Source organism: Eublepharis macularius, chromosome 3, assembly GCF_028583425.1.
Source record: "Eublepharis macularius isolate TG4126 chromosome 3, MPM_Emac_v1.0, whole genome shotgun sequence".
Lineage (NCBI taxonomy): Eukaryota > Metazoa > Chordata > Lepidosauria > Squamata > Eublepharidae > Eublepharis > Eublepharis macularius.
The window spans coordinates 51,658,259-51,684,690 of NC_072792.1; the positions used below are offsets into that span (position 1 = coordinate 51,658,259).

General features: G+C 42.9%; 1 protein-coding gene and 1 pseudogene across 1 annotated transcript in view; both read right to left on the reverse strand.

Moving 5' to 3' along the window:
- Positions 1-9,888, reverse strand: part of IL18R1 (interleukin 18 receptor 1) — a 78,775-nt gene extending 68,887 nt beyond the window's left edge. Inside the window, exon 1 of the mRNA XM_054974367.1 lies at positions 9,811-9,888. The gene's annotated coding sequence lies outside the window, so the exon portion shown is untranslated. The remainder of the gene's footprint in view (positions 1-9,810) is intronic.
- A 6,367-nt stretch (positions 9,889-16,255) lies between these two features.
- LOC129326808 (U2 spliceosomal RNA) lies at positions 16,256-16,381 on the reverse strand (annotated as a pseudogene).
- Between the last annotated feature and the right edge of the window lie 10,051 nt (positions 16,382-26,432).

Sequence of the window (26,432 nt, forward strand, 5' to 3'; positions counted from 1 at the left end):
CCACTGTGGAGCTTGTAAATTATTTATTAAATTGATAGTCCATTCTTCCTGTAAGCAGGCTCAGAGCAGATCACATCCGTTTAAAAGATATCAAATAAAACAGATAAAACCAGTAGCAAAAAAGCAAATACATTTTACAGATTCACCCTCAGCAGTGCACATTGCACAGTCCCGTATATTTTGGACCCACGAGAGCCACTGGTAATCATCCGATGAGAACAACAACAACCAGGGAGAGGACACACCCTCTCCTTTGGTAGGAGGCTGAGTTGGAGGCCCGTTTGCCTCAACCACCAAAGGCCTGGTGGAACATCTCCAGCTTTCAGGCCCAGCAGAATAAATCCTGTTGGGCCTGAGTTGTCACAGACAGAGAGTTCCACCAGGCTGGGGCCAGGGCCGAAAAGGCCCAGGACCTGGGCAAGGCAAGGCAGACCTCCTTGGGCCAGGGACCACTAGAAGATGTTTGTCCACTGAATGGAGCAGTCTCCAGGGAATATAGGGTAAGAGATGGTCCTCAGGTATGCTGGTACCAGTCTGCTAAGGGCTTTAAAACCAAAACCTTGAACCTGTTCCGGAATTCCAATGGGAGCAGGTGTAGCTCATGCAGGACAGTCAGAAAATGAGCCATGGCATTCTGGCCCAGCAGTAACTTCCAAGGGCCTAATTTTGCACTTGATTAGGTCTGCAAATGCTCAGGTCTTTGCAAATGGTCTGCTTTTTTCCTACAGTCCTGCCCCTTCTCTCTCCTCTTAGATCATTACAAATGTGGGGCCAGGTGTCTGGTATTCTTACTCCATTTCACTCAGGCAGTCCAAGAAAGCACCAGACTGTCTGGGTGAAAACCAAACACCTAGCAACCCAGGAGCCATGTTTAATCATGCACAAACCCAAGAGTTCACCCTGCCCTTCCGCATCTGTCCCTCTTTCGTCTGATGGTCTGGCAGGTCTGGCCCAACCACAGCTAGAGTTGCCAGCTCCAATCTGGGAAATTCTTGGAGATATAGGGATGGAGTCTGGGAGTAGGCTTGCCAGGTGCCTGCCAGTGATGGGCAAAATCCCATCTCTTTGCCCCTTGGCAAGCTGTAGGCAAGCCACCTGGCAATCACCTACTACTAATAATTTAATTTACATACCGCCATTCCACTCGATATACCATTCAATTTATATATCACCCTTCAGAATAACTTAACACCCACTCAGAGCAGTTTACAAATTATGCCATTATTATCCCCACAACAACAAACACCCTGTGAGGCGGGTGGGGCTGAGAGAGCTCCTAGAAGCTGTGACTGAACCAAAGTCACCCAGCTGGCTTCAAGTGCAGGAGTGGGGAATCAAACCTGGTTCTCCAGATTAGAGAACCACGATCTTAACCACTACACCAAACTGGCTCATGCAAACAGGCACACATGCCTCCATGCCCCACTGTGATGGCATCACTTCTGGAAGCGACAGCGTCACATGGGGGCAGGAGCCCATATGTGCTTCAAGTCGTAGCCCGTTTCCTTAAGAACTGGCCCAAAATACAGCATTCTTAAGAAATCAGCCGTAGTGCAGGGTGCACGTGTGCTTCCACCCACCCACCCCCCACTGATGGAAGTGATGTCATCACAGCAAGGGGCAGAGATGTGTGCTTCGTGCATGCACAGGGATTACCAAACTAAGTTCTCTAGCCCTCACCCTCCCAGGAGACCTGCCAATCATCTTGGGGAGGTAGAATTGGGGGAAGGGAGGGAGCTCAGCAGGGATGCAAAGCAACAGAGTCCACCTTATAAAGCTGCCATTACCTCCCTGGGAGCTGATCCCTTTAGCCTGGAGATCAGTTGTAATTCCAGGACGAGGAGATCTCCAAACCCACCTGAAGGTTGGCAGCCCTACTCTAAGTCCAAACACATCTTTAAAGGTAAGAACCAGCAATTTATTAGGCCTGAAAATAAATTGGTCACCTGACTAGTTCTTTAACTAACTTTGGTCTCTAACTCTAGTCCCTGCCATTCTCAGCAGGTGAAGTTTCTGAAGGCCTTGGAAGTAGACCCTGAAGACCACATCATAGAAATCTAAAGGTGGACGTGCAGCATGCTAAACAGCATGCTGTAAGAAGCTTTCACCACTAGTATGGCACAAAATTACGAGATAATGATGTTTAAATGACATCTGGTCTAGAAACAGGAAATCAGGCAATGTGACTATTGCCTGTCATTGTTTCTAGTGGTTTTGCTTCCACCTGGTTTCATTCCCTCCGCCATATGTTGATTTTCCATTGTGCATAAAAGGAATCCATCCATAATACGTAAAAATTAAAATGTGCTAATTTAGAGCAGGAAGAGAAAACTGCTTTGGTCTGGGCATGAGATTGCAAATTGGAAGCAGTTGGTACAAATCTTTTCAAGTCCACATGCACAGAGGCACACAGAACATTTCAGGCAATTCTGTGGGTCCCTTACACAAAACCTCAAGCAGCAACAGAAGGATAATGCCTGTATAGGACAAGTGTTTTTGTTTCTTTAAAAAAAGACTTGCCGGTACTCACAATGTTGTCCCCTCCCAGCCCAATGCCCAAGATGTGCTGGCACTCTGTTAAAAGTCTGGCTATAAAGAGGTGTCTGTACTCTGTACAGCACAGACACCTGGAAAACAATCCTGTGTAGGACCTGCTAAATGTCACAAAGCATTCCGCTGTCAGCTTGTGGCTAGATAAGGCTCTTCCTACAGGTTCCCTTTCAAAAGCAAACAAGAGTCCATTGATTGAATAAGGAAACTTTACTGCAGAAAAGGTCCATTATAGTCCACTGTCCTGAATAGGAGACTCAGGATGGTACACAGTCATTGTTACCAATGAAGGGCAAAGCATGAGGTACAGAGTAACAGTTCCCATCTGCATCAGCCTCCCCCCACAGTTCTCAAAACAACATCTTTCAGTCTTGGGAAGCTGCTCTCCGTCAAGGCCAATGCCTGGTGGAACGGTGTTAGACAAAACAGTCTCCTCCGGTGGGAAAGCTGCCTGGGAACTGGTGCACCTGCGGGGAAAGCACTTAGACACTAGAAACATTAGAAAATGGAGTCAGTACAGTTTAAATATACACTGGACCTGACATCCTGCCCCCCTTAAAATAGATCCCCCCCTGGCTTATATGGGTAACGAGTATGAAAAGCTTTGGTTAATCTAGGAGCATGAACATGTACAGAGTTCACCCACTCATCGTATCCAGAATCAAAGTCCTTCCACCTAATGAGGTAAAAAAGCTGATTTCGTTTGATCTTAGAGTCCAAAATTTGTTGCACCTCGTAGTGTATTTGGTCGTCTATCAAAGTAGGAATGGGTGGAGCTTTGATGTGCCACTTGTCGTCGGTGGGAGCTCTTTTAAGGAGACTGACATGAAATGTATCATGAACATGGCGCAAGTTCTTGGGTAGATTCACAGCAACAGTCACTTTATTAATTACTTTGCGGACAGGGAAAGGTCCAAGGAACTTTAATGCTAGTTTGCGGCTCGTCTGAGCTAATTTCAGGTTTTTGGTGGAAATATAAACATGATCTCCAGGTTGTAAATCCCATTCGGCCACACGATGGCGATCTGCGTATTTTTTGTAATCCAGTTTGGCTTTCTCGAGGTGTTTTTTAATGAGAGTCCATTGCTGCTTGGCCTCCCCCCACCAGGAAGATACATCGGGCGAATTAGAGGAATGGCGGGGGGGAGTGTCCAACGGGAAGGGATTGAAGTGAGTTCCATATACAATTTTGAAAGGGGCTTCCCCAGTGGAAGCATGCACACTGTTGTTGTACGAGAACTCGGCTAAAGGAAGAAGGTCCACCCAATTATCTTGTTGGAAATTAATGTAGCAACGAAGGAACTGTTCTAAGATTTGATTAGTTTTTTCGGATTGTCCGTCGGTTTGTGGGTGGTGGCTTGAACTGATTCCCTGCTCAATATTCAACATTCGCAAAAGCTCCCGCCAGAAGTTGGCAACGAACTGTCCGCCGCGATCCGAAATCACCTTAGACGGAAAAGAATGTAATTTTACGATGTGTTTTAAGAATAAATCTGCCAGTTTTCGAGCAGTGGGTATAGCAGTACATGGAATAAAATGAGCTTGTTTGGAGAACAGATCTACCACGACTAAAATGCAATTATGTCCTTTCGAAAGGGGTAAATCAGTGATAAAGTCCATAGATATTATTTCCCACGGTCTGTCAGGCGTCTCCAATGGTTGTAGGAGGCCTGGAGGTTTCCCTTTCCGGGATTTGGCGCTGAGGCAAATGGGGCAGGAGCGAACGTATTGGGAAATGTCTTTGCGCATGCCCGGCCACCAGAATTGCCGTTGTATTAGATGCAACGTTTTTAGATACCCATAATGACCAGCAGTGGGGGCATCGTGACATCGTTGTAATACCTCCCGTCGGAGGCTGTCTGGGACATAAAATTTGCTTCCAGCTAGCCAGTCCCCCTGTGGGGATTGAGCCAGTTTGCTTTTAGGCGCTTTGCCCCCCTCCTTTTCCACCTCAGCTTTAAGTTTCGATTTCCACTCCTGGTTATGCGGGAGGGGCTGTTTTGCGCGGCTGCGTGTAGTTACCACGCCTCCCAATTGCGTAGGGGAGAAGACCGTGTCTATAGTCTCCTCCCGTTTGCTCTTGTGTTGGGGCATGCGCGATAGGGCGTCTGCAAGAAAGTTAGTTTTGCCCGGGAGGTAATTTAAAGTGAAGTTGAATTTGGAAAAGAATTCTGCCCATCGCAATTGTTTGGCGTTCAGTCTGCGAGGGCTGCGAAGGGCCTCCAAATTTTTATGATCTGTCCAGACCTCAAAGGGATATCGCGCCCCCTCCAGCCAATGTCTCCAGTTAGTGAGGGCCGCTTTCACTGCAAAAGCCTCCTTCTCCCACACATTCCAATTCCTTTCTGCTTCTGAAAATTTCCTTGACAGGAATGCACAAGGCCGTAGTTTCCCATCCTCCCCCTTCTGCAATAATACCCCTCCTATCGCCGTATCGCTGGCGTCGACTTGCACTATGAAAGGGTAATTTTCGTTGGGGTGGCAGAGGATGGGTTCCGTTACAAATTGTTCTTTTAGGCATTCGAAAGCAGTTTGGCAATCGGATGTCCACTGTATTTTGGAGGAGGGTTTTTTAGCCTGGTCCCCTTTATTTTTTGTCCTTAACAATTCGGTTAAGGGGAGCGTGATTTGAGCAAAGTTTGCTATAAAGTCTCTATAGAAGTTGGCAAAGCCCAAGAAGGACTGCACTTCTTTGCGGGTGGTGGGGGTTTGCCATTCTTGGATCGCTTGTACTTTGGCTGGATCCATTTTTAACCCCTCTTGGGAGATACAGTACCCAAGGTAAGTGAGCTCAGTTTTGTGGAATTCACATTTGGACAGCTTAATGGGAAGTTTATTGTTCATCAAAGTGGACAGGACTTTTTGCACCATTTGAACGTGTTCCTCCTCCGAATCTGAATAAATTAATACATCATCAAGGTACACCACTACACCTTTATAGAGGAATTCGTGTAGAACTTCATTTATCATGGACATGAATACAGACGGGGCTCCCGCCAATCCAAAGGGCATAACTAAATATTCATATTGTCCGAGGGGTGTATTAAATGCGGTTTTCCACTCATCCCCTGCCTTGATACGGACGTGGAAGTAAGCATCTTTTAAGTCTAATTTTGTAAAGATCTTACCTTGGGCCACGACGTTGAGAAGATCTCGGATGAGGGGGATGGGATAGGCGTTGTTGGTAGACACAGCATTAAGTCCTCTAAAGTCCGTGCACAGTCGAAGTCCCCCATCTTTTTTCTTCACGAAGAGTACCGGAGCGGCATGGGGGCTATTGGCTGGATGGATGAACCCTCTCTGAAGATTGGTGTCGATGAATTTTCGGAGCTCCTCTCGCTCATGGAGACTCATGGGATAGAGTCGTCCTTTGGGCAATGAGGCTCCAGGTATAATTTCCACCACGCAGTCAGTTCGTCGGTGCGGGGGTAGAGTATCAGCTTCTTCTTCGGAGAAGGCATTCAGAAAGGGCCAATACGGTTCGGGAATTTGGTTTATTTCTTCTTGGGTGAGAAGAGCCTTCTCGGTGTGCGTTGGATCACTACCCCAGTTTTGGTTCCAGCGATGGTTTTTACAGTTGGAGTGAGTGAAGGTGATGCACCCTTCTGCCCAATTTATGTAGGGGTTGTGATCACATAGCCACTTGCTGCCTAAAATTAACGGGTATTTGGCAGTGGCGCTGATGACAAAAGACCTTTTCTCCCAGTGTTGGCCCATGCCGGTGATTATTGGGATGGTTTCAGTGGTAACAGGGTTCATATTGGTGCCATCCATTTGTTCAAAAATCACTGGGTTTTGCAATTCACGAGTTGGTAGAACTAGTCCGTTGACTAGGGCCGGGGCGATAATGTCTCTCGAGCAACCCGAGTCGATGAGGGCTTGCACTCTGATGTGCATCTTCCTCTCCGGGTTAAGTAAAGTCACTGGCATGAATAAGATGGACCCAGGTGGCCGGTTCCGTGCAGGGACGGGCTTGGGGCGGATCTGTCGTTTGGGCCCTTTTACGACAGATCCATCTCGTTTCCCGACTGGGGGCTTTCTGGATTGACTTCTGCGTTTGGGGAAGCGGGGTCGTATTCCATAACTTCTTCCGCTTCCAGTCCTCTCTCTGAGGCGGGCCTTTGGGAAGCGCCGCGGCCTCTGTTCGCGCGTGGCGCGGGAATCGGGCGTTCTCTCTCCTGCCCCCATCGCTGAGATTAGGTGAATGGCATGAGCCAAACTTTCCTCCATATCGATCAGCCTAGCTTCCAACTGTTGCATTCGGCTAGGACCCGGTTGCCCCATCACGGAACCTCCCTCGGTTGTACTCACCGGGGAAAACGGCCCCCAGGGCGGAGGATCTCCTTGATCGACTCGCGATCTCGCTGCTAGAATTCCTTTGGCTAGGCCCGTCACTGCCGAGATGCCGGAATCTACAGCATGGGTGCGACTTTGCATTTGCACCCAACTTTGTTCAGGAACTTCCGTTGGCTCTTTCCATGGGGCAAGTTCCGAATAATCCCAACTCAGGGCGCCGCGGCGAGATGTGTTCCCGTCCGTCTGTTCGGCCGTCCTGTTCCAAAACAGCCACGGTTGGCTGCTATCCAGCTCAGGGACAGTCTCTAGGCTTTGGCGTCCGTCCATCGAAACTCTTGGATGTAGCCCTCTGGCCCGGCGCTCTCGCGTTTCTCGGGGTCTGGCTCCCCAATCCGACGGGGTGGGTAGCGAGATCAAGGGGAGAGCGGCAGCCGTCGGCCTTGTCCCCTCACTGCCGAGGTCAATGAGAGGCGGTGTAGACGTCGAAGCTCCGGCCCCGGCTGGCACCTGAGATTCTTGGGGTTGCGCTGTTTGACTGTCGGGGGACGCATACGGATCAAACAAAGGATCCCTGTCCGGGACTACCTTGGATTCCGCTGGGCCCGACTCAGGCATGATTGGTAACAAAATGTCAGCTTGTGGCTAGATAAGGCTCTTCCTACAGGTTCCCTTTCAAAAGCAAACAAGAGTCCATTGATTGAATAAGGAAACTTTACTGCAGAAAAGGTCCATTATAGTCCACTGTCCTGAATAGGAGACTCAGGATGGTACACAGTCATTGTTACCAATGAAGGGCAAAGCATGAGGTACAGAGTAACAGTTCCCATCTGCATCAGCCTCCCCCCACAGTTCTCAAAACAACATCTTTCAGTCTTGGGAAGCTGCTCTCCGTCAAGGCCAATGCCTGGTGGAACGGTGTTAGACAAAACAGTCTCCTCCGGTGGGAAAGCTGCCTGGGAACTGGTGCACCTGCGGGGAAAGCACTTAGACACTAGAAACATTAGAAAATGGAGTCAGTACAGTTTAAATATACACTGGACCTGACATCCGCTTGCTTTTGAACTCTTTCTCAGGCTGTATGTGAATCAGAAAGGGAAGGTGGAGAGAAGGCAGTAAGGGTAGCTGGATTAAACACAGGCCCTTTTCACACTGCTTACCTGCTCCCGGGACGTTGCAAAATATCACACAAAAAAGGTGGAAGATAGCGTCTTCTTGCAAGAGTTTTGCGCTACATCGCGCAAAACTCTTGTGAGAAGACGCTATCTTCTGCCTTTTTTGCGCGATATTTCACAACGTCCCGGGAGCAGGTAAGCAGTGTGTAAAGGGCCACAGTGAAGATCGTGAACCTTTTAAAAAGGAATTATAGCCCAATGCAGCCCCCGTTTGGATTGGGGCTATGGTGAGATGATGAATTTAATCTTCCTGCCCCTACACAATTCATTCTCTTCCTTATCTCGTGCTATTATTAGATCCTCAAAGGAGGTAGGAAAAAATCAGCCTGTTCTTGAAAGAGAGGGGACTATGTGGGAGAGGAGTACTTTGATCTGAAATACCATGAAGGAGTGAGAGAATCCAAGTCCTTCTACCTTTTCCACAAAGCCCAAATCCAAACTGGGGCTTCTGTGCCACTGTAATTTGATTTGAAAAGACACACATCTCTCAGCACAGCCTCTCTTCTGAACTTAAGGCCTGGTTCAAACACCAGGTTGGAGAAGTAAAGAAAAAGAGCTCACAGGTACCACTTTGCATTTGCCTAGTTTCTTGCCACCCAGGCAAAGCATGCTGGGTTAGGACAACATATCATGTTGGCCTGGCTGGATGTTGTGCTGGGACACTGCTTAACTCACACCATGCACAGATGGCAGTTTGGCTAAAAGGAGAATGTGAATGAATGCAAAGTCACACAAGTCAGATCTTTTGTTCCACCAGCATCACATTTAAACTAGACCTTAGATGCAGTCCATGAAGGACATTGTGAAAGCCCCAGGCGCAACATGTGGAGAGCCCTAAGATAGCAGTCCAGGAAGTGCTTCGCAGGCTCATTAGTGGCTCAACCAATTATTAAAAAGCTAATAGCAGCCCCCAGATATGCAGAAGATTAAGAAAAGATTCCTTTCATGTCTCCTTATCAATTTAAAAAAAACCTTCTTCATTAAGTTCTCTGGGCAAAACAAAACAAAACACAAGCCCTGTAATTTAGCTTTTTGCAAAACCACCAGAGATCCTAATCGTGGATCTCTTGCATCAGCTCTGATTTAACCTTAAGTCAGTTCACGTGAAATCCATATACATTTGTACTAGTCTACCCTTTATCTGCAGAGCAGAGTTCCAGTTTTTTTTGTTTAATGGTGTGACCTGCCCATTCAAATGGTAGCTGTGGCAGGATGGGCCCCACAGGCACCTTATTCTGCCTTGAGAGATGTAAAATTGACCCTTCTGATCTAAGTCCCAAGCAATTCAAAGCAACGGACCTTGTAGTCACTGTCCACTCCAGCTGCTATAGGTTAGGGTCCTTGGGGCTCTGAACCCCCTTCTGTGCTGCACTGAGAACAGCTGTCCCACCCACCCCTTTTTGTGCTACTTGCATGGGGGGGCTTTTTAATTTTCCCCCTCTTCCCATTCTCCAGCCATCACCACCCCCCTCCAGTTTTTATCCCTCCTGGAAAACACTTATAGATCCCTTATGATTTTCCTGGCACCTTGGGAAAATGAACATTCAGCAAGAAAAGGAGATGAGAAAGAGGTTGCCCACTTGCTCTTAAAATCAAACCCGTTGCTTGCATCATTAAAAATACAAGTAAAAATAAACATAATCAGGACTGACCAGACATAAAGTTATGATAAATACCTATTTCAGGTGAACTTGTTTCACTAACAGCATCCCAGTATGTAAGACAGTCAAAATCATACAAGTCAGGTTATAAACAGACAGGGAAGCAAAAGATAGCCGGGCAGAAAACATACCTCTGATTGCAACAGACAGATCTACTCCCCCTCAACTGTGAATTTTTGTTGTGAAACAAGCTCTGCTTCTCTACAGACAGACAGACGTGGATCTGAATGTCCCATGGATCCTTGCTCACACACACACACACACACACACACACAGCTTTAAGCTTTTTAACCCCAGGCACTTAGTCGTATTTGTAACACTTTGTTTATTTTTTATAGGAGCCTGTAACAGTTTCCTAAGTTTTTTTTTAAAAAAACTTTCGTTAAACCTTGGGCTTTAGATTTTAAATTAACTATTTTTTTAAAACTAAGCTGCTCTGAGCAGAGTTTCATTATAAGGAGTGTAGAGTTTAATCTTTAAACCACTGTAAATAAACTTTTTTTTTTTTACCAAATCAGTGATTAGTGTCAGACCAGTAGTGTACAGGAAGTCCAGGGTACAGCAGAGCTTGGGCAGGTACAACACAGTCCTGAGCTCCAGGACCAAGCCACAAGTGACGAATGAACGGCAAGTGAACAGACTCACGTGTATTCCTCCCTGTTCACGTGCGCTCCACGTAGTGATCAAGTGGAGCACAAGTGGAGTGCAAGTGAACAGGGAGGAATACACGTGAGTCTGTTCACTTGCCGTTCAAGTGTCATTCATCACTTATGGCTTGGCTCCCAGTCAGGCATCTTCCCGTGTGTATCTATAGCAGATTCACACAATGCAAGGTCCTGTGGCCACCACAAAGACTGCATATCAGATGTGGGCTGGAGGCTTCCTACTTCTCAGGCATGCAGCAACCTGATCTTTAACTGCAGTGGACTTCCTTCCACCCACCCACGGCATTTGCACATCCTGGAACCACCAGTGTGAACCTGTTTCCACATTGCAGAAAATAGCAGTCCCCTGGGCGGGCTATTACAGGTGCACCATCGAGCTTGCAAAAAATAAATCAAACCTTATCTTAAACCAATGACAGAGTTTGGTGTACAAAGAGAAGAAAAATGGAACTTCCTACCAGAGAATGAGCTTTAAAGAAAAGGCAGCTTGGCAAGCACCAGCAAGAAAAGGATAAGACTCCTCCTTTCAGTTCATTTCTGCTCATCCATTTTACCAGACATGTGCAATAGCCTGCTTCAACCACCAGGAGGCTCACTGTCCACAATGAATTGAGGGATCAGATCAAACTTTTCTCCATGTTAAACAGGAAGATGGTGTGGACGATCAACCCTACCTGGAAGCTCTGTTTTCTACTCATATTATGGTAGCAAGGCTGGTGCTTATTCTGGTTCATTCTGTTGCCACATGTGCTTCCTTTCACGTTTCCTTAGACCTGTGTGGACTCTAACTTGGGTATGGGACACTCCCCAAGAACCACAACCAATTTGGGGGTATTCAGCTCAGTCAAGGAAAAATCTCTTCCTGCTTCCACCACCTGGCTAGCTTTGAAAACTGACACACTTACCAATTAGGGGGAGCCAAGCATGTGATTGTGGGATCTTTCACCTGGATAGTGGGCAGGCAATGGCTTCCCTGTGCAGTCTGACAAAGTAGTTGGAAGTGTTGTCCAGTATTTTGGTGTCCTGGAATAAGATACTGTGCCCTGTTTGCGTTAGGCTATGTTCAGCCACTGCTGATTTTTCAGGTTGTCCAAGTCTGCAGTGTCTTTCATGTTCTTTTATTCTTGTCTGGATGCTACGCTTTGTGGTCCCGATGTAAACTTGTCCACAGCTGCAGGGTATACGGTATACTCCTGAAGAGGTGAGGGGGTCTCTACTGTCTTTTGTTGATCGTAGCATCTGTTGTATTTTTCAGGTGGGTCTGAATACTGCTTGAAGGTTATGCTTTTTCATAAGCTTTCCCATCTGATCAGTAAGTCCTTTGATATATGGCAAAAACACTTTTCCTGTAGGAGACTGTTTTTCCTTGGTTGTTTGATTCATCCTGGGTTTGATTGCTCTTCGGATTTCATTTCTGGAGTAGCCATTTGCCTGAAGTGCGTGATTTAGATGATTAATTTCCTCAACTTGGACAACCTGAAAAATCAGCAGTGGCTGAACATAGCCTAACTCAAACAGGGCACAGTATCTTATTCCAGGACACCAAAATACTGGACAACACTTCCAACTACTTTGTCAGACTGCACAGGGAAGCCATTGAAATTCGTAAGCATAAGCAAAACTTCAACAGGAAAGAAGAAACCTTAAGAATTAACAGAGCATAGTTTCCAGTTCTGAAAAACACCAGGCTAACAAAACACTCTACACCCGACAATAGCCCTGCAGAGAAGATTACCACATCAAGCACCAATCCATATGCAAAAGAACCTCCTCAGGAGACAGTGAAGCCTCCCGCCATTAGCATTCCACACCCTGGGAAACTCTTACAGGATGACTCAGCTCAACCCCACCCCTCCTGAGTAGATACAAATGACCTGCCAACATCTTTTCCACACTGTGACACTGAGAGATCTCTGTCTTTTGGTGCTACACCTCTGAAGATGCCAGCCACAGCTGCTGGCGAAACGTCAGGAACTACAATGCCAAGACCACAGCAATACAGCCTGGAAAACCCACAACAACCATCATTATTAGGAGTTTTCCAGCTAAGACCAGTATAAATATAAAAGCCAAATTATTTTAACAGTTATCCACAAAGAAGGTTGCATATACAGACCAATAACAAAGTAAGAGAAGTCAAGAGATATTAGGTTTGTTACCACAGAAAGAACCCCTGAAGAGGCAGGATAACAATTTGTTCAATACATACATAAACAAAAGATCTTAATCCAGAAGTTGATGCCCAGTGTGTTTGGGGCTATATATTTCAGGGAATATTTGCTTCCAAACATACCTAATGTGAAATAGGAATTCATATGGACATGTAGGATTTTTAAAAAATCAAAAGGGCCTATAAAATTGAGAAAGCTCATTTAGTGGACTTGACTAGGCAGGGATTTGTGTTAGAGCACCACCTGCTGGCCATATCTAACAGCACATGTTACAAAACAACCACAGCGTTCTTGAAGCTCAAGTTAAGGTGTTGTTTTTAAGGGAGGACCCGAAAACAAAGAAGCACCATAAGTCTATGATTCTCTTTATTAGAAATCAAGGCTTTGCTTTTTCCATTGAAATTTGAAAAAAGAAGGGAACAGGTCTGCAGTATTTGAAACAAAAAACACAATTCCTTCAGAAATAAAATGCAGATCATTTTACAAAGAAACACATCCAAAGGGATTAATGACCAAAGGGTTATGCCTCGCTGGCATTTGGTATCTCACTTGTTTCCAGAATGCAAAATCAGGTGAGAATGGATGGTGCATATATTTTTCTTTCCATTTGATAGTTCCTTGCCGATTAATGAGATGCCTGAGAGATTCTTGAAGTTGTGTGTAGTCTCCAATTCTCTCCATTTCTAACAGAATCACCTTTGTGTTGCTTTGGATGAGAGCATTGTAGAAGGCAATCTGGTGCTCGTACGCAAAATGGTCACTCGTGGTCAGACATTGTGTCATCAGAATTATCAGCCTCCGGCTCTTTTGTATTCTCTTCTCAATGGCAGTCATTGCATCTACCAATATACACAGAAAGCAAGAAATATGCAAGAAATCTTTCTGGGCATGCTAATTCATTGTCCACTACCAAACATTGAATGTAGAGAAAGGAAGAACAGGGCCCTCACAGTCCACCTTCCTGTTTTCTTCTGGCTGCTTACAATTAAATTCTATAACTCTATTAACTTGGTTTCATAAGACTCGGTGTCTGGCTGCAGACTCATCTTTCTTTACCTTGATGGGATAGGAAGCTACCCTGCCAGTCCAACAGAGGACATAGGAAGGTCACTTCTTTTTCAGCCTGAATGGTTTGTGAGTGCTTGGGCCTCTGATACAGAGAACCAATCACTCATTCCCAGTAAATCCTGGCAACGCACACTCATGTGAGTTTAGGGAGATGGGCTTCCCTGTATTATTCGTTGGTATCTATACTCCACTTTGCTCCCCAATGGGGAACTAAAACAGCTTACAACATTGTTCTCCTTCCCACCATTTTATCCTCACAACAGCAACCCTGTGAAGTAGGTTAGACTGAGAGAGTGCAACTGGTCCAAGGTCATCCAGTAAACCTCCGTGACAGACTGAGGATATAATCTGGGTTTCTCAGATCCCAGCCCATCACTCTAACCACTACACCACGCTGGCTCACACAAGCATAGCTTCTGGACAGTATTGAGATACCACACCTTTCTCAGAAGTGGTCCTGCTTGAAGATGGTTCTGCCAAAATACATTTCGGTTCCTGACTGCTATAGATAACCCAACCAGGGAGGGAATGTGGATGATACTTTCCTGACAAATTATATGCAGGCATGTGCAATTTGGTATTGTTATACTGAATATACATCTGGATATATGCCAATTTGGCATTATTCAGCTCTACCAAATCGAACCAGAGAATCTATTTGGATCAAAATTAGCTGAATGCTGGATAAAACTCATTCCAGGTGTTTTAAAACGTCTAACTGCTTCTCCCTTTTGCTTTTTTAAATTTCCCAGTGAAAAGCATTTAATATCATGGAATCATTCTCTTAAAAGGCAATACGCCTGATCAATTGTTCAATCAATAAACATGAGAATCGTACAATTATAGTCACAAATGGCAACTGCCAAAATAAACCAATATAATTATACAATAGGTGCTCTATACCAAATGTCCAACGATAAAAATAAGTCTCCTGTGCGGCATGAGCTGCCAGTTCATTCAACAGGTACAGGGTAGATCCAAGATGGATGTCAAAAGTTAGTATCCTTCAGGTAAGTGTCCAATTTACATAGAAATGTATATAGAAACTTGTATAGAAGAATTCTTGATTTAAATATACTTATGGTGTGCTGCTTTTTTTGCAGGTGGTGTGGAATGTAAATGGGTCGCCCAAGACATCGCCCATCCGCCCGACATACAGGGACAGCAGGTGACCTGATGTTTCGTCCAGAGGGACCTCCTCAGGGGCGGCTTCAACACCAAATATATAACATCAAATAATTCAAAAGCACCACAGTTTAGTGTAGGAATAGTCAAGAGGCAGCAAAGAGACAGGTATAGAGCAACTATTGTATAATTATATTGGTTTATTTTGGCAGTTACCATTTGTGGATATAATTGTATGATTCTCATGTTTATTGATTGAACAATTGATCAGGCATATTGCCCTTTAAGAGAATGATTCCATGCTATTAAATGCTCTTCACTGGGTATATTTGCATGTCTTTCCTCCTGCGGTTACCCGCTCTTTTGTACTAGTACTTTTGAGGAGGATGGCCTCTTCTCTTTATTTCTTTTTTTTCTTTCCCAGGCATTCCTGGGCTTTTTTCTCTCAAGGGAGGGGGGTCTGAGGCAGGAGGGAGGGGGAGTGAGTGATTGAGTGACCAATGAGTGCAGGAGTTCTACTTGGCTAGCAGATTACAGGATTCTTTTGTGAGACAGAGTCTTTCTCAAAATCCATGAAGACATACAAAGCAGACATGGCTCAGAGCAGACTCCATTTTGTGGGAGATTTCTGGAAAATAGAGAGACATGCTGTGACAGCTTGCTGAGCTTCTTCCAGCTCTCTGGATTTTGAATTTACCACTGCCTTCCTTACTGTTACGTGAAGTTAAAGTTTAGATTTAATAAATTGTTTTTACTATTGAGGGGGTTGTTTTGGCTTCGTTCTTTTAAGAGTTTACTTTGCTGAGTGATTGTTGTGGCATGTGGGGGCAGGGAGACTTCTTTTTCCTGGGTCTTTTTACGGTTGTTCATTTTTGCTTTTACTCTTCGAGGATGCTTTGTTAGTTGTTTTCGTTTGCTCTAGCTTACTGTTCCTGTGGGGAGGATTGCTTTCCTCATTTAATTAATTTTTTGCAGTTGTTATTTTTGGTGTTTCCTTTTCATTGGGGGGGGTTGCATTTTGAATTTTTTGCTTTTGCTACTTGCTACTTGTTGGGGGAGGGGGTTGGTTTATCACTGTGGTTAGTGATATTTTGGGGCTCTCTGGCTGAGTTGTGCTTGACTCTTTCTGAGTGCTAGTGGCTGTCTTGCTTTGAAAGGCCAGGTCTTTAAAAGGCCTTCTTAAAAAATAATTTTCAGCTTAGGGACCAGTTTTACCCTAAGGAGGCTTAGGCATTAAGAAGGGTTCAGGGATTTTTATTTTATTTTTAAGATTTCAGATTTTTCTGCAAACCTGAAGCATTTTTCATGTGGGTAGGAATATTTGTCTTGTTCGTTCATGACTCCAGATTCTGGATTTAAGTATCCGTAGATCAGCACCACTTGGCTATTAGTATATAAAATGGGTATAAGTTGCAAGTGGGCAAGATTTCAACTGGACATTAGTAGAAACTTCCTAACAATAAGAGCAGGTTGACAATGGAAACAATTTCTGCAGGTGGAGAGCCATACATCCAGGGTGCTCTAGCTTTGGTTTCCTACATTAAGTTAGAGGTTGGGCTATAAAAACTCTCTTCATCTTTATAATACTAGGATAGGAAAACTGTTATTCAGATTATTGTTACTGATAAGAACAGATATAACACTTGTTCTTAGCCAAAAGGCCAAGAAGCGATTTTATTTTTATTTTACTCTTATATTTATGTATTGCTCTTCTCCTGTATCCAGTCTTAACTGTTTTTAAACTGATTTGCAAATGGTTTTATATGTGCTGGTCGAAGACTGTAATAATAAACCTGACCTAATTATTGTTAAAGGCACAGAAAAGCAGAGTCATTAAAGGAATTGTAGCTTTAAGCAAAATAATAATTGTTTGTAAGCATCCCAGCCTGCATGCTAAGTAGCCAGCTGGGATCCTTACTTGCAAATAGTCCGGATGTTGTAAGGAACATTATGATGAAGTTAGTTCATCTTACACTAACTACTCTGCAAAAAAAGAGGCAAAACTGACAGCCAAACTACAAGTGACACCTGACACAGGTTGGACACTTGTCAGATTCCCTCAAGTTTTGATGGGAAATGTAGGCATCCTGGTCTTGCAGCTGTAATGGAGAGCCAAGCTGTAAAACCAGGATGCCTACATTTCCCATCAAAACTTGAGGGAAGCTGACAAGTGTAGAACCTGTGTAAGGCGTCACGTGTAGCTTGGCTCTAAAGCACTAATCAGGAACACAACTTGAAGGAGGCGTGGTGTGGGCTGCAAAATTTGCCTGTAATGGATCTTGTTCTCAGGAAAAAGCATCCAGTGCAGATACTGGCACTAAGCTGCATATGATTTCAGTAATGTTATGACTAAGGAGCCATTCTGAAACAATTACTGAAACATGTTGATAGATGTGTGTTTTACAGCTATGTACTGACCTCTGCCATTGAGATGGCTATTGATAAAGTCAGGCAAGGTTAAATGGCAGAGCAAGGAAAAAGAAAGAGGAGAAAAGACAAGAGATTGAGGAGAAAATAAAGGCCAAAGAAGCACAGTTAAAAAAGAGACCAGGGAAAAAGAAAATATATCAGGAAATCAAAATTCTTCAAGAACAGTTAACAGCAATGAGTAATAAAGAATTGGAGTGGAACCTTAAAAGACTGAATCAAAAAGCTTTTGAGGGTGCTAATAAACCTGGGAAATATTTGGCATGGCAATTGAAGAAGAAAAGGGAAAAGAAAATAATAAATAAAATCTGTGAAGAAAATAAAACGTATCTGGAGCAGACTACCATTAGTAGAGCCTTTTATAAATTCTATGCTAAGCTGTATAATAAAAAAGAAGTAACCAAAGAATCAATAGCATCATATTTGGAGAAAACTAAACTTCCAGAGATCTCGGAAGCTTGGAGAAATAAGTTGAATAGTGAAGTAACCGATGAGGAAATAAGTAAGGCAATACAATCCGCAAATCTAGGAAAGGCGCCAGGGCCAGATGGACTTACGGCTAAATTTTATAAGACAATGGCCAATGAACTGGCACCATTCCTAAAAGAGGTGATGAATGGAGTTTTCAGGGATCAAAGGATTCCAGATACTTGGAGCGAAGCGAATATATCATTGATCCCAAAAGAGGGCCAAGATTTGACTAACGTGAAAAATTACAGGCCTATATCATTACTTAACAATGATTATAAAATTTTTGCGAAGATATTGGCGGAGAGACTGAAGGGGTGGCTCTCGGAAGTCATAGAGGAAGAACAAGCAGGCTTTTTGCCAGACAGACAAATAAGAGACAATTTAAGGACAGTGATCAATGCTATTGAATATTATGATAAGCGTTGTGATAAAGAGGTTGGTTTCTTCTTTGTAGACGCTGAAAAAGCGTTTGACAATTTAAACTGGGACTTTTTGTTTGCCACTATGGAAAAGCTACAATTGGGAGAAAGATTCATCAGAGCAATTAAAGAAATTCACAGAGACCAGACTGCAGCAATTGTAGTGAATGATGAACTGACCAAGAAATTGACGATTAGTAAAGGAACAAGACAAGGTTGCCCGTTATCTCCATTGTTGTTCATTTTAGTATTGGAGATTCTGATGATACAAATACGACAAGATGAGGAAATACGAGGAATAAAAATAAAGGACTATTCATACAAGGTTAGAGCATTTGCTGATGACATAATGTTAATTGTAGAAGATCCATTGGAGAACATGCCAAAAGTGATAGATAAGATCAAGGAGTTTGGTGACTTGGCAGGTTTCTTCATTAACAAAAAGAAGTCAAAGATATTATGCAAAAACATGACTAAGCAGAAACAACAATTGTTAATGGAAACAACGGACTGTGAAGTAACTAGTAAGGTGAAATATTTGGGAGTTGAGCTGACTGCAAAAAATATAGATTTGTTCAAGAATAATTATGAAAAATTATGGACTCAGATAGAGAGAGACTTGATTAAATGGAATAGACTGAATTTGTCATGGTTGGGCAGGATTGTAGCAGTTAAGATGAATGTGTTACCAAGAGTAATGTTTTTGCTACAGACAATACCAATCATCAGAGACTCTAAACAATTTGAAAAATGGCAGAGGAAAATATCAGATTTTGTTTGGGCAGGCAAGAAGCCTCGAGTGAAAGTAAAAGTTCTACAAGATGCAAAGGAAAGAGGCGGAATGCAACTGCCCAACTTGAGACTTTATCATGATGCAATCTGCCTAGTTTGGCTAAAAGAGTGGATGACGTTAAAGAATAAGAAACTATTAGCCCTAGAGGGATATAAAAAAATTTTTGGATGGCACGCATACCTATGGCATGACAAAGTAAAGGTCAACTCGATGTTCCTACATCATTTTGTAAGGAGAAGTTTATATACAATCTGGAAGAAGTACAGAATTTACCTACAAGAAGGAACCCCCTTGTGGGTGGTTCCATACGAGGTGATAGATCCGAGAGCGGTTGATAATGAACAACAATGTTTAACATACAAAGAAATAACTAAAATAGAAGTATCTAAACTTAGAATAAAGACGCAAGAGGAACTATCACCTAACTATGATTGGTTCCAGTACAGACAGATTAGAGACTTATACAATTCGGACTCTGCAAAAGGGGGCATACGAACAGAGAACTCGGAACTAGAGCAGACCCTTCTTAAAGAAGACAAGAAAAGAATATCCAAGGTATACCAAGTACTGTTGAAATGGTACACTGAGGATGAGATAGTTAAAACACAGATGGTGAAATGGGCTATAAATTTCAATAAAGAAATAACAATGGAGGCATGGGAATACTTGTGGAAAACTACAATGAAGACAACGACATGTATTAATATTAAAGAGAACATTTTCAAAATGATCTATCGTTGGTACATGACACCAAAGAAGATTGCGCTAGGGAACTTGAACACTTCTAATAAATGCTGGAAATGTAAGAAACATGAGGGCTCCCTCTATCATATGTGGTGGTCGTGTGAGGTAGCTAGGCAGTTCTGGGGGGAAATAATAAGAGAAATGAGTGAAATTTTACAGTTTCAAATAAATAAGAACCCAGAACTCCTACTGCTAAACTTGGGAATGGAGGGAATTCCAGCCCATCATAGGACGTTGATTTTTTATATGACTGCAGCAGCTAGACTTTTGTATGCGCAGAAATGGAAAGTACAAGAAGTGCCAACTATTGAAGATTGGATCTACAAATTGCTGTATATGGCTGAAATGGACAAGATGACAAGAAAACTGAGAGATCTGGACTCAGGGCAGTTTAACACAGACTGGGAGAAGCTGAAACAATATCTGGAGAAGAAATGGGAGGTGGGAGGAAAACTGTGGCAGTTTGAGAACTACTGAAGTATAATAAAAGTATAAAAGAGAGGGGTGACTTTACCGGGGGAGGAAGAGAAATGTGAATTTATAAGCAGTTAGATTAATTGATTGAGATATATATAGATATGTATAGGTTAACTGATAGAACATTGATAGAGAATAATTAATGATAAGGTTTAAACATGAGGATTGAGTAATTAACAATATTTTCTTTCTTTGACAAGATTTATATGCACCAAACTGAATGTACAGAAGAGTTAAATTGAGGTATATAGAATTACCATAAAAAGATGAAATGAGTAATATATAGAGAACAAATCAAATTGTTTGATTTAAATGTGGGAAATTTTTATGGTTTATGATATATAGGTTTATATAGAAATATTCAAAACTGGAAAATGGGATAAATTGTTTATCCAAGATGGAAACAAAGACTTACAGTTTGGGTATATAACAAGAAAAGTAGTTAAGGATGTACTGCTTAATATAATGGAGAATGTATATCTGTTTTAGACAGAGGAATTTAATAGAAGTAAGGGAAAAGGGACAGAGGGTGGGAAAGCTGTTGGAAGTCAACAAAAGGGGGGAAAGGGAGGGGGTTAGAAATGAAAAATTAGGGGAAAATTGATTGTAATGTAAAAATAATAATGTTCTAACCCAATAAAAAACTTTTCAAAAAAAAAAGATAAAGTCAGGCAAGGTTTGCGATTCTTCAGGAATAAGATCATTATTACAGTCTAGGTATTTACCTGTCAGCTTCTTGAACCACACCTCCTGGTATACCCCCATGGACCAATTAAATTCCTTATATAGCCTGTTCCTGGTGGTACTCTTTCCTAGGATTGTTTGTATGGCAGCCGTGAGGCAATCTTTTTGTGATCCATTCCTCTGGCCTACTAGAGTAAGTCAGGCCTACCAGAATGAATGCCTTCACTTGATGTCTTCAGGAAGGCAATGTGGGGGGGTAAATTATTTTAGGGGGAGAAAGGCAGCATGGTATAAGCCCAATCTTACCACATCTCAAACGCTAAGCATCAGTATGAACCACCTCTGCTTCTGCTTCTCACTAGTCTTCCCCCATTGCTGGTGTCACTCTAAGTCGGTCGTGACTTGACGACACATATATAGGTAAATTGTTTAGGCAGCCTACTTTATTAGAGCGCCTGAGTCCTGATGAAGCTAAAGTGAAATGTATAGGGGACTATTCGCTGAGGACATTTGTTCTCTCTTCTAATGCACCACTGCCTTTCCCACCCACCCCAGAGACTGGTGTAACCCTTTTGTTTTTTACATATATTCCAGTAACGAGCCTACATTTGCATTACCTCACTCCAGAAAAAGCGGTCTATTTACCAAATCAGGAATTGATGCACAGATCACTGGAGAGAATTCAAACTCTCCCTTCTATGCTGTCAAAATTGACAATGCCAACCAGTCAGATTATCTGGTGGAGCAGTGTTTGCGCACAGACTGCTGAACTAGTAGACTTACAGTGATTTCAATGAGCTTAGACTGGAGTAACTCTGCTTAGGATTGCACTGTTAGGCTTATTATATGTCAATTGTTACTTTGCTCAAAATCAGGAATGTTAGGAACTTCAGCACAAAGGTGAACTTATCTGAATTGAACTCCCAGGTAAATTACTGCTTGGATTATGTCCATATTTTCTGTTCAAATTCATCAGCTGATTAGCTTTGCCCCTGTTCTGTAGCCACTTGTGCGATGGGGATGCAGTTTATCCTTTGGTAATAAGGTAACAAATTTGTGTTGCAGCTTGTAGCTGAATTTCCACAGGCACAGTCTACAAACCAGCAGAGAAGAGGCCTGTGTCTTCTGAGAGATCATGAGTTAACTTCAGAACGTTGCTTTGGCTGCTTACCTTCTCCAGGCAAAACGTCTCTCCCATAAATACACAATGTATAGCCACACTGATTTTCTAACATTTCTGGTAGAATCTGATGAACAAAAGAGCTCATAAAATTACTTCCATAGGTGCCAGTTGTAGGGTAGATAACGTATGCATCATATATTTTCCCATCTGTGAGACAGAATGAGAAATAAGCACAAAGCTGTAAGTGTGATATTTTTAAAGGCTTACTTCAAGGGTACATGTGCAGTCATTTGTATGATTAGCATTTTATATATTTATTTATTAAAACCCATTTATACCCTGCCTTTCTGCATAATTCAAGAAGACTTACAAAATGATTACCAAAAAAAATTCAAATTAAAACCAAGATAAAATCTCTTCCCTTTCCCTTGAAAGATGCCTGTCCTTCACACTCCCTCAAAAGCCCTGGCAAATAAGCTTACACTGTAGCTCCTTCTGATTATCTTCCTCACCTCCTCAGGGACCTCATTCCCTAGGTCAGAAGCCATGATAGAGAAGGCCCAAGCTCTACTCAGTGCCAGAAAGGCCACTCTAAGGGGTGGGATGGCTAACAAATGGCTGCTTGAGGATCGTAGTTGCCACACTGGGGCATATGGAAGTAGATGGTCCTTAAATATATGGGGCCAGGGCATGAAGGACTTTAAAGGTCATAGCCAGCACTTTGAATTGAACTTGGAAACAAACTGTCAGCCGATGCAGTTGTTTCAAATGGGTAACATATGTTCCCGGCAGCTAGCCCCTGACTATAGTTGGGCTGTTGCATTCTGGACCAGTTGTAGTTTCTGGGTTGTATTCAGGGGCAGCCCCATGTAGAGATCATTGCAGCAATCCAGCTGTGGGGTTACAGAAGTATAAATCAACATGGCTAAATCAGTAGAATCTAGGTAACAAGAAAGTTGGCTTATGAGACACAGCAGATAAAAGGAGTTCCTGACCACTGTGCCAACCTGCTTTTCAAATAGCAAGGCAGGCTCCCTGAGTACCCCCTCCCCATCCCAGCTCTTGACCTGCTTCATCTAGTGCAAGTGGATTCAGTCCTTCTAGAACATCAGCCTTCCCAACCAGCATCACCTCGGTCTTGTCTGGATTCAGCTTCAGCTGGCTCAGCCTTAGCCACCTAATCACAGCCTCAACACCAAAACAGATGCATCTGGAGGTTTGGGGAATGAAATACAGAGCTGGGTGTCACCTGCATATTGATGGCACCCAAGCTCTGTATGATCTCATTCAGCAGAGCTTGTGTGAGAGAATAGAACTGTGGCACTCCACAAGACCAATTCCATCCAGTTGATTTTGCACCTTGGCTGGAGACTCTTTCTGTCCAGTTAGACAGAAAAGAGAAAAACCACCAAAGAGTGGTTATAACACCAACATCATATTCAAATCAGTGGATAAGAATGGAGTGGCCAACTGTGAAGGCCACTGAAAGATCTAACACTATCAACAGGGAAGATTGTCCCCTGTTTAAATTCAGGTGAAGATAGTCTAACAGTACAACAAAAGCCATTTCCATCCAAAATCCAGGCTTGAAACCAGATTGAATGGGTCAAGGGCAGATGTGTCATTCAGGAAGCCCTGGAATTCTTCTGCCACTACATGCTCTATCACCTTCCCTGGGAAAGGTAAATTGGACACTGGCCTATAATTGGCCAACTCATCCTTAGCCAATGAAAGTTTTTTGAATACAGGTCTAAGAACTGCCTCCTTCAAATGTTAATTGTATTATTATAGGTTGTGGCAGTTTGTAAACCAGCAAGATTTTAAAAAATGTTTTAGAGAGGCATACTTCTCTGAACTGAAAATGAACATTAAAAAGAGCATGCATTTTTTTCCTTAGACTTGAGATTATTTTGGTTATTCAATGTGAGTAAAGTTGCATACACTGATCTAAAGTCGCAGGTATTTGTTAAAGACATGGGATTATTGAACAAATTGGTAAAATGGCTCCTTCATCGGACTCATCTATTCCTGCCACTTTTCTGTTAGTCCTCTCTGGGACCTGGAAGAAGCAGAACTCAAAATCATTTCATAAAAGCTCCACTCTTCATTCTCTCTCTGAATAGTCTCTCTTTCTGACATACCTCTGCCAGAGCTGCAGGTCAAGGCCCACCGAGATAGCCAGAGGCCTACAAAATGCCACCGTGGGGGCACAAAACAGGAAAATCTATGTATCAATCCGAACCCGAAAGCATGCTAATTAAGTGACGACTGAATTCCACCATAACAGTGCCCTCTTCTCTTTTCAAACCAGAAGCTGTGAAACACTTTCCCCGGCCTGTGGTTAATACTTAGGCTCCCAACCAAAACCAGGCTCTATGAAGAATATTCCAAGTCCAACTCCTGCATTTCCAGCTTCTATTTTATATAAGAAAAGTCACAATCCATCTACTCATGGGTAAAGTTGCCACTGGAAAGTGATTAGCACAAGGCTCAAAACAAAAGACTTTTCTCCATGCTCTGTGATTGGCCCTTTGGTGCATGTGCATAGGACACACGTGTGCTACAGAGCACCTGGCATTACTTGCTACCTCTCACGCATCCAGCTTCTTTCCATCTCACCTCCAGTTCCCTAGCTTGCAAAGAGGAGCTTGTTAGTGCATACAGAAGAACATTCCAACTTGCCAAACCTTTCCCCAAGTGCAGATCAGAATCTCTTTCCCCCTCATAATCTCCCAGATTAGTGTAAAATCAAGGGAGTCAGGCCAATCAGCGACCTTTGAATGCCTCTGTAGGCATATACTGGATTTGGCAACAAGTTTTGATTAATGTATTGTCGAAGGCTTTCACGGCCGGAGAACAATGGTTGTTGTGGGTTTTCCGGGCTTTATTGCCGTGGTCTTGGCATTGTAGTTCCTGACGTTTCGCCAGCAGCTGTGGCTGGCATCTTCAGAGGTGTAGCACCAAAAGACAGAGATCTCTCAGTGTCACAGTGTGGAAAAGATGTTGGCAGGTAATTGTTTAATTTAACAGATTAATTGTTAAATGGTGCAAGAGCGCATTAATTACATGGTAGAAAATTTTAAATACATAAAATTAAATAAACAATGTCAGAAAGAGAAGCAAGATTTTTCACAGAGATCGGGGATAACCAGCTTGCATATTATATATTAAGCAACAATTCCCTTTAATGACCAATGGATTTCTTAAGCAGAAGCATTAAATATAACACCTGTAAGCCCTGAACTGCGGTCCAGAGCAAATGAAAATTTCAGCAATGACGTCAGCTTCCTGGGAAGGCTGTGGAAAAGATCATTCAACAACTTTTGAGCTTATTGCACAAATTTTGCTTCTTTACTCACCGTCTTTAGATTTGTTGCAGTTAAATAGTCTTCGGTACAGCAAAACTACGTCAACTAGAAAAAACTTATAAAGTACTATCAAGATGGAAGTAATAACAAATAAGGTAACAAAACCTATGATCAGATAGGTGTTCTTGTGACCTGAAGAGAAGAAAACATAGTGTTTACATTACAGTTGCACTCCATTGATAATATAAGCTCAAGGATAAGGCTGAAGTGACAACAATTGGTAGATCATGTAATGAGGCAGAATCTGAATTGCCAGGGGAAACATCCTGTCCCTTGTAACAGAAGTTAAATAGGCTCCTGAAACTTTTTTCATGGCATAGAACTATATAACATCAGTTAGTAAACAACATCTCATTAAGCCTCTATGGCAACCCTAGACTGAATAAGGCCTCTCTGATACACAGTGTTCGGTTTCTCCTGATCTCTCACCGCTTGAGGTGTTTCAGCAAGCCCCACTGCATGTGAACGTTTAACAAATCTACACCTTGTGAGAAAACTACAGACCTTTCCATCAGGTCAGGAAGTAATAACTGCAATTCATATCTTTATAATATTAGATTATTAGAACACATGGAGCCAGTGTTTATTATGGTCCTATCAGATTCATGCGGCGCAGAGCTTGTGGCCCACATTTTCATAGAAGTGGAGTACAGAAAGCAACTGCTTCAGTAGCTATATCACCTTCTAGGCATAATGCAAAAGGCTGATTTATATTTACAAACATGATAGTATCTTGAGTTCTCTGTGCCTCAAAACATTTATTGACTTCAATATATTTATATTTTTCTCCCCAATGAGAACCCAAAGCAGTTTACAGAAATAAACATATTCTCTCTTTTTGTTACATCATAATCTTTATGATCAACCAGCTGTGTAAAAAGAGGTTTCCTCAGCCGGAATCTATTTGTTTCTAGCACAGCATTTTTCGGAGGGAAACACCAATGACTGGCCAGCCCTGCTGCTGAGCTTTTAAGGAGCCAGTCATAGGAAAGCTAAATATAACCTCCCCGATTGCTGGCTCATCCTCCTTCCCTTCATAATGCTGTGTGGAGTTGGCTGGTTGCTCTGAGGCCAAGCCAGAATGCTTTTAATTCTTTTTGTTCTCGCTGAAAGAAATTCTTTTTTTCAGCTGCTTTACACTGCTTGTGTAAGAGGGTTTATTAGGCAAAATAGGCCTGGCTTGGTCATGTTAAGTCTCTGAAGCTAAGGGGTAGACAC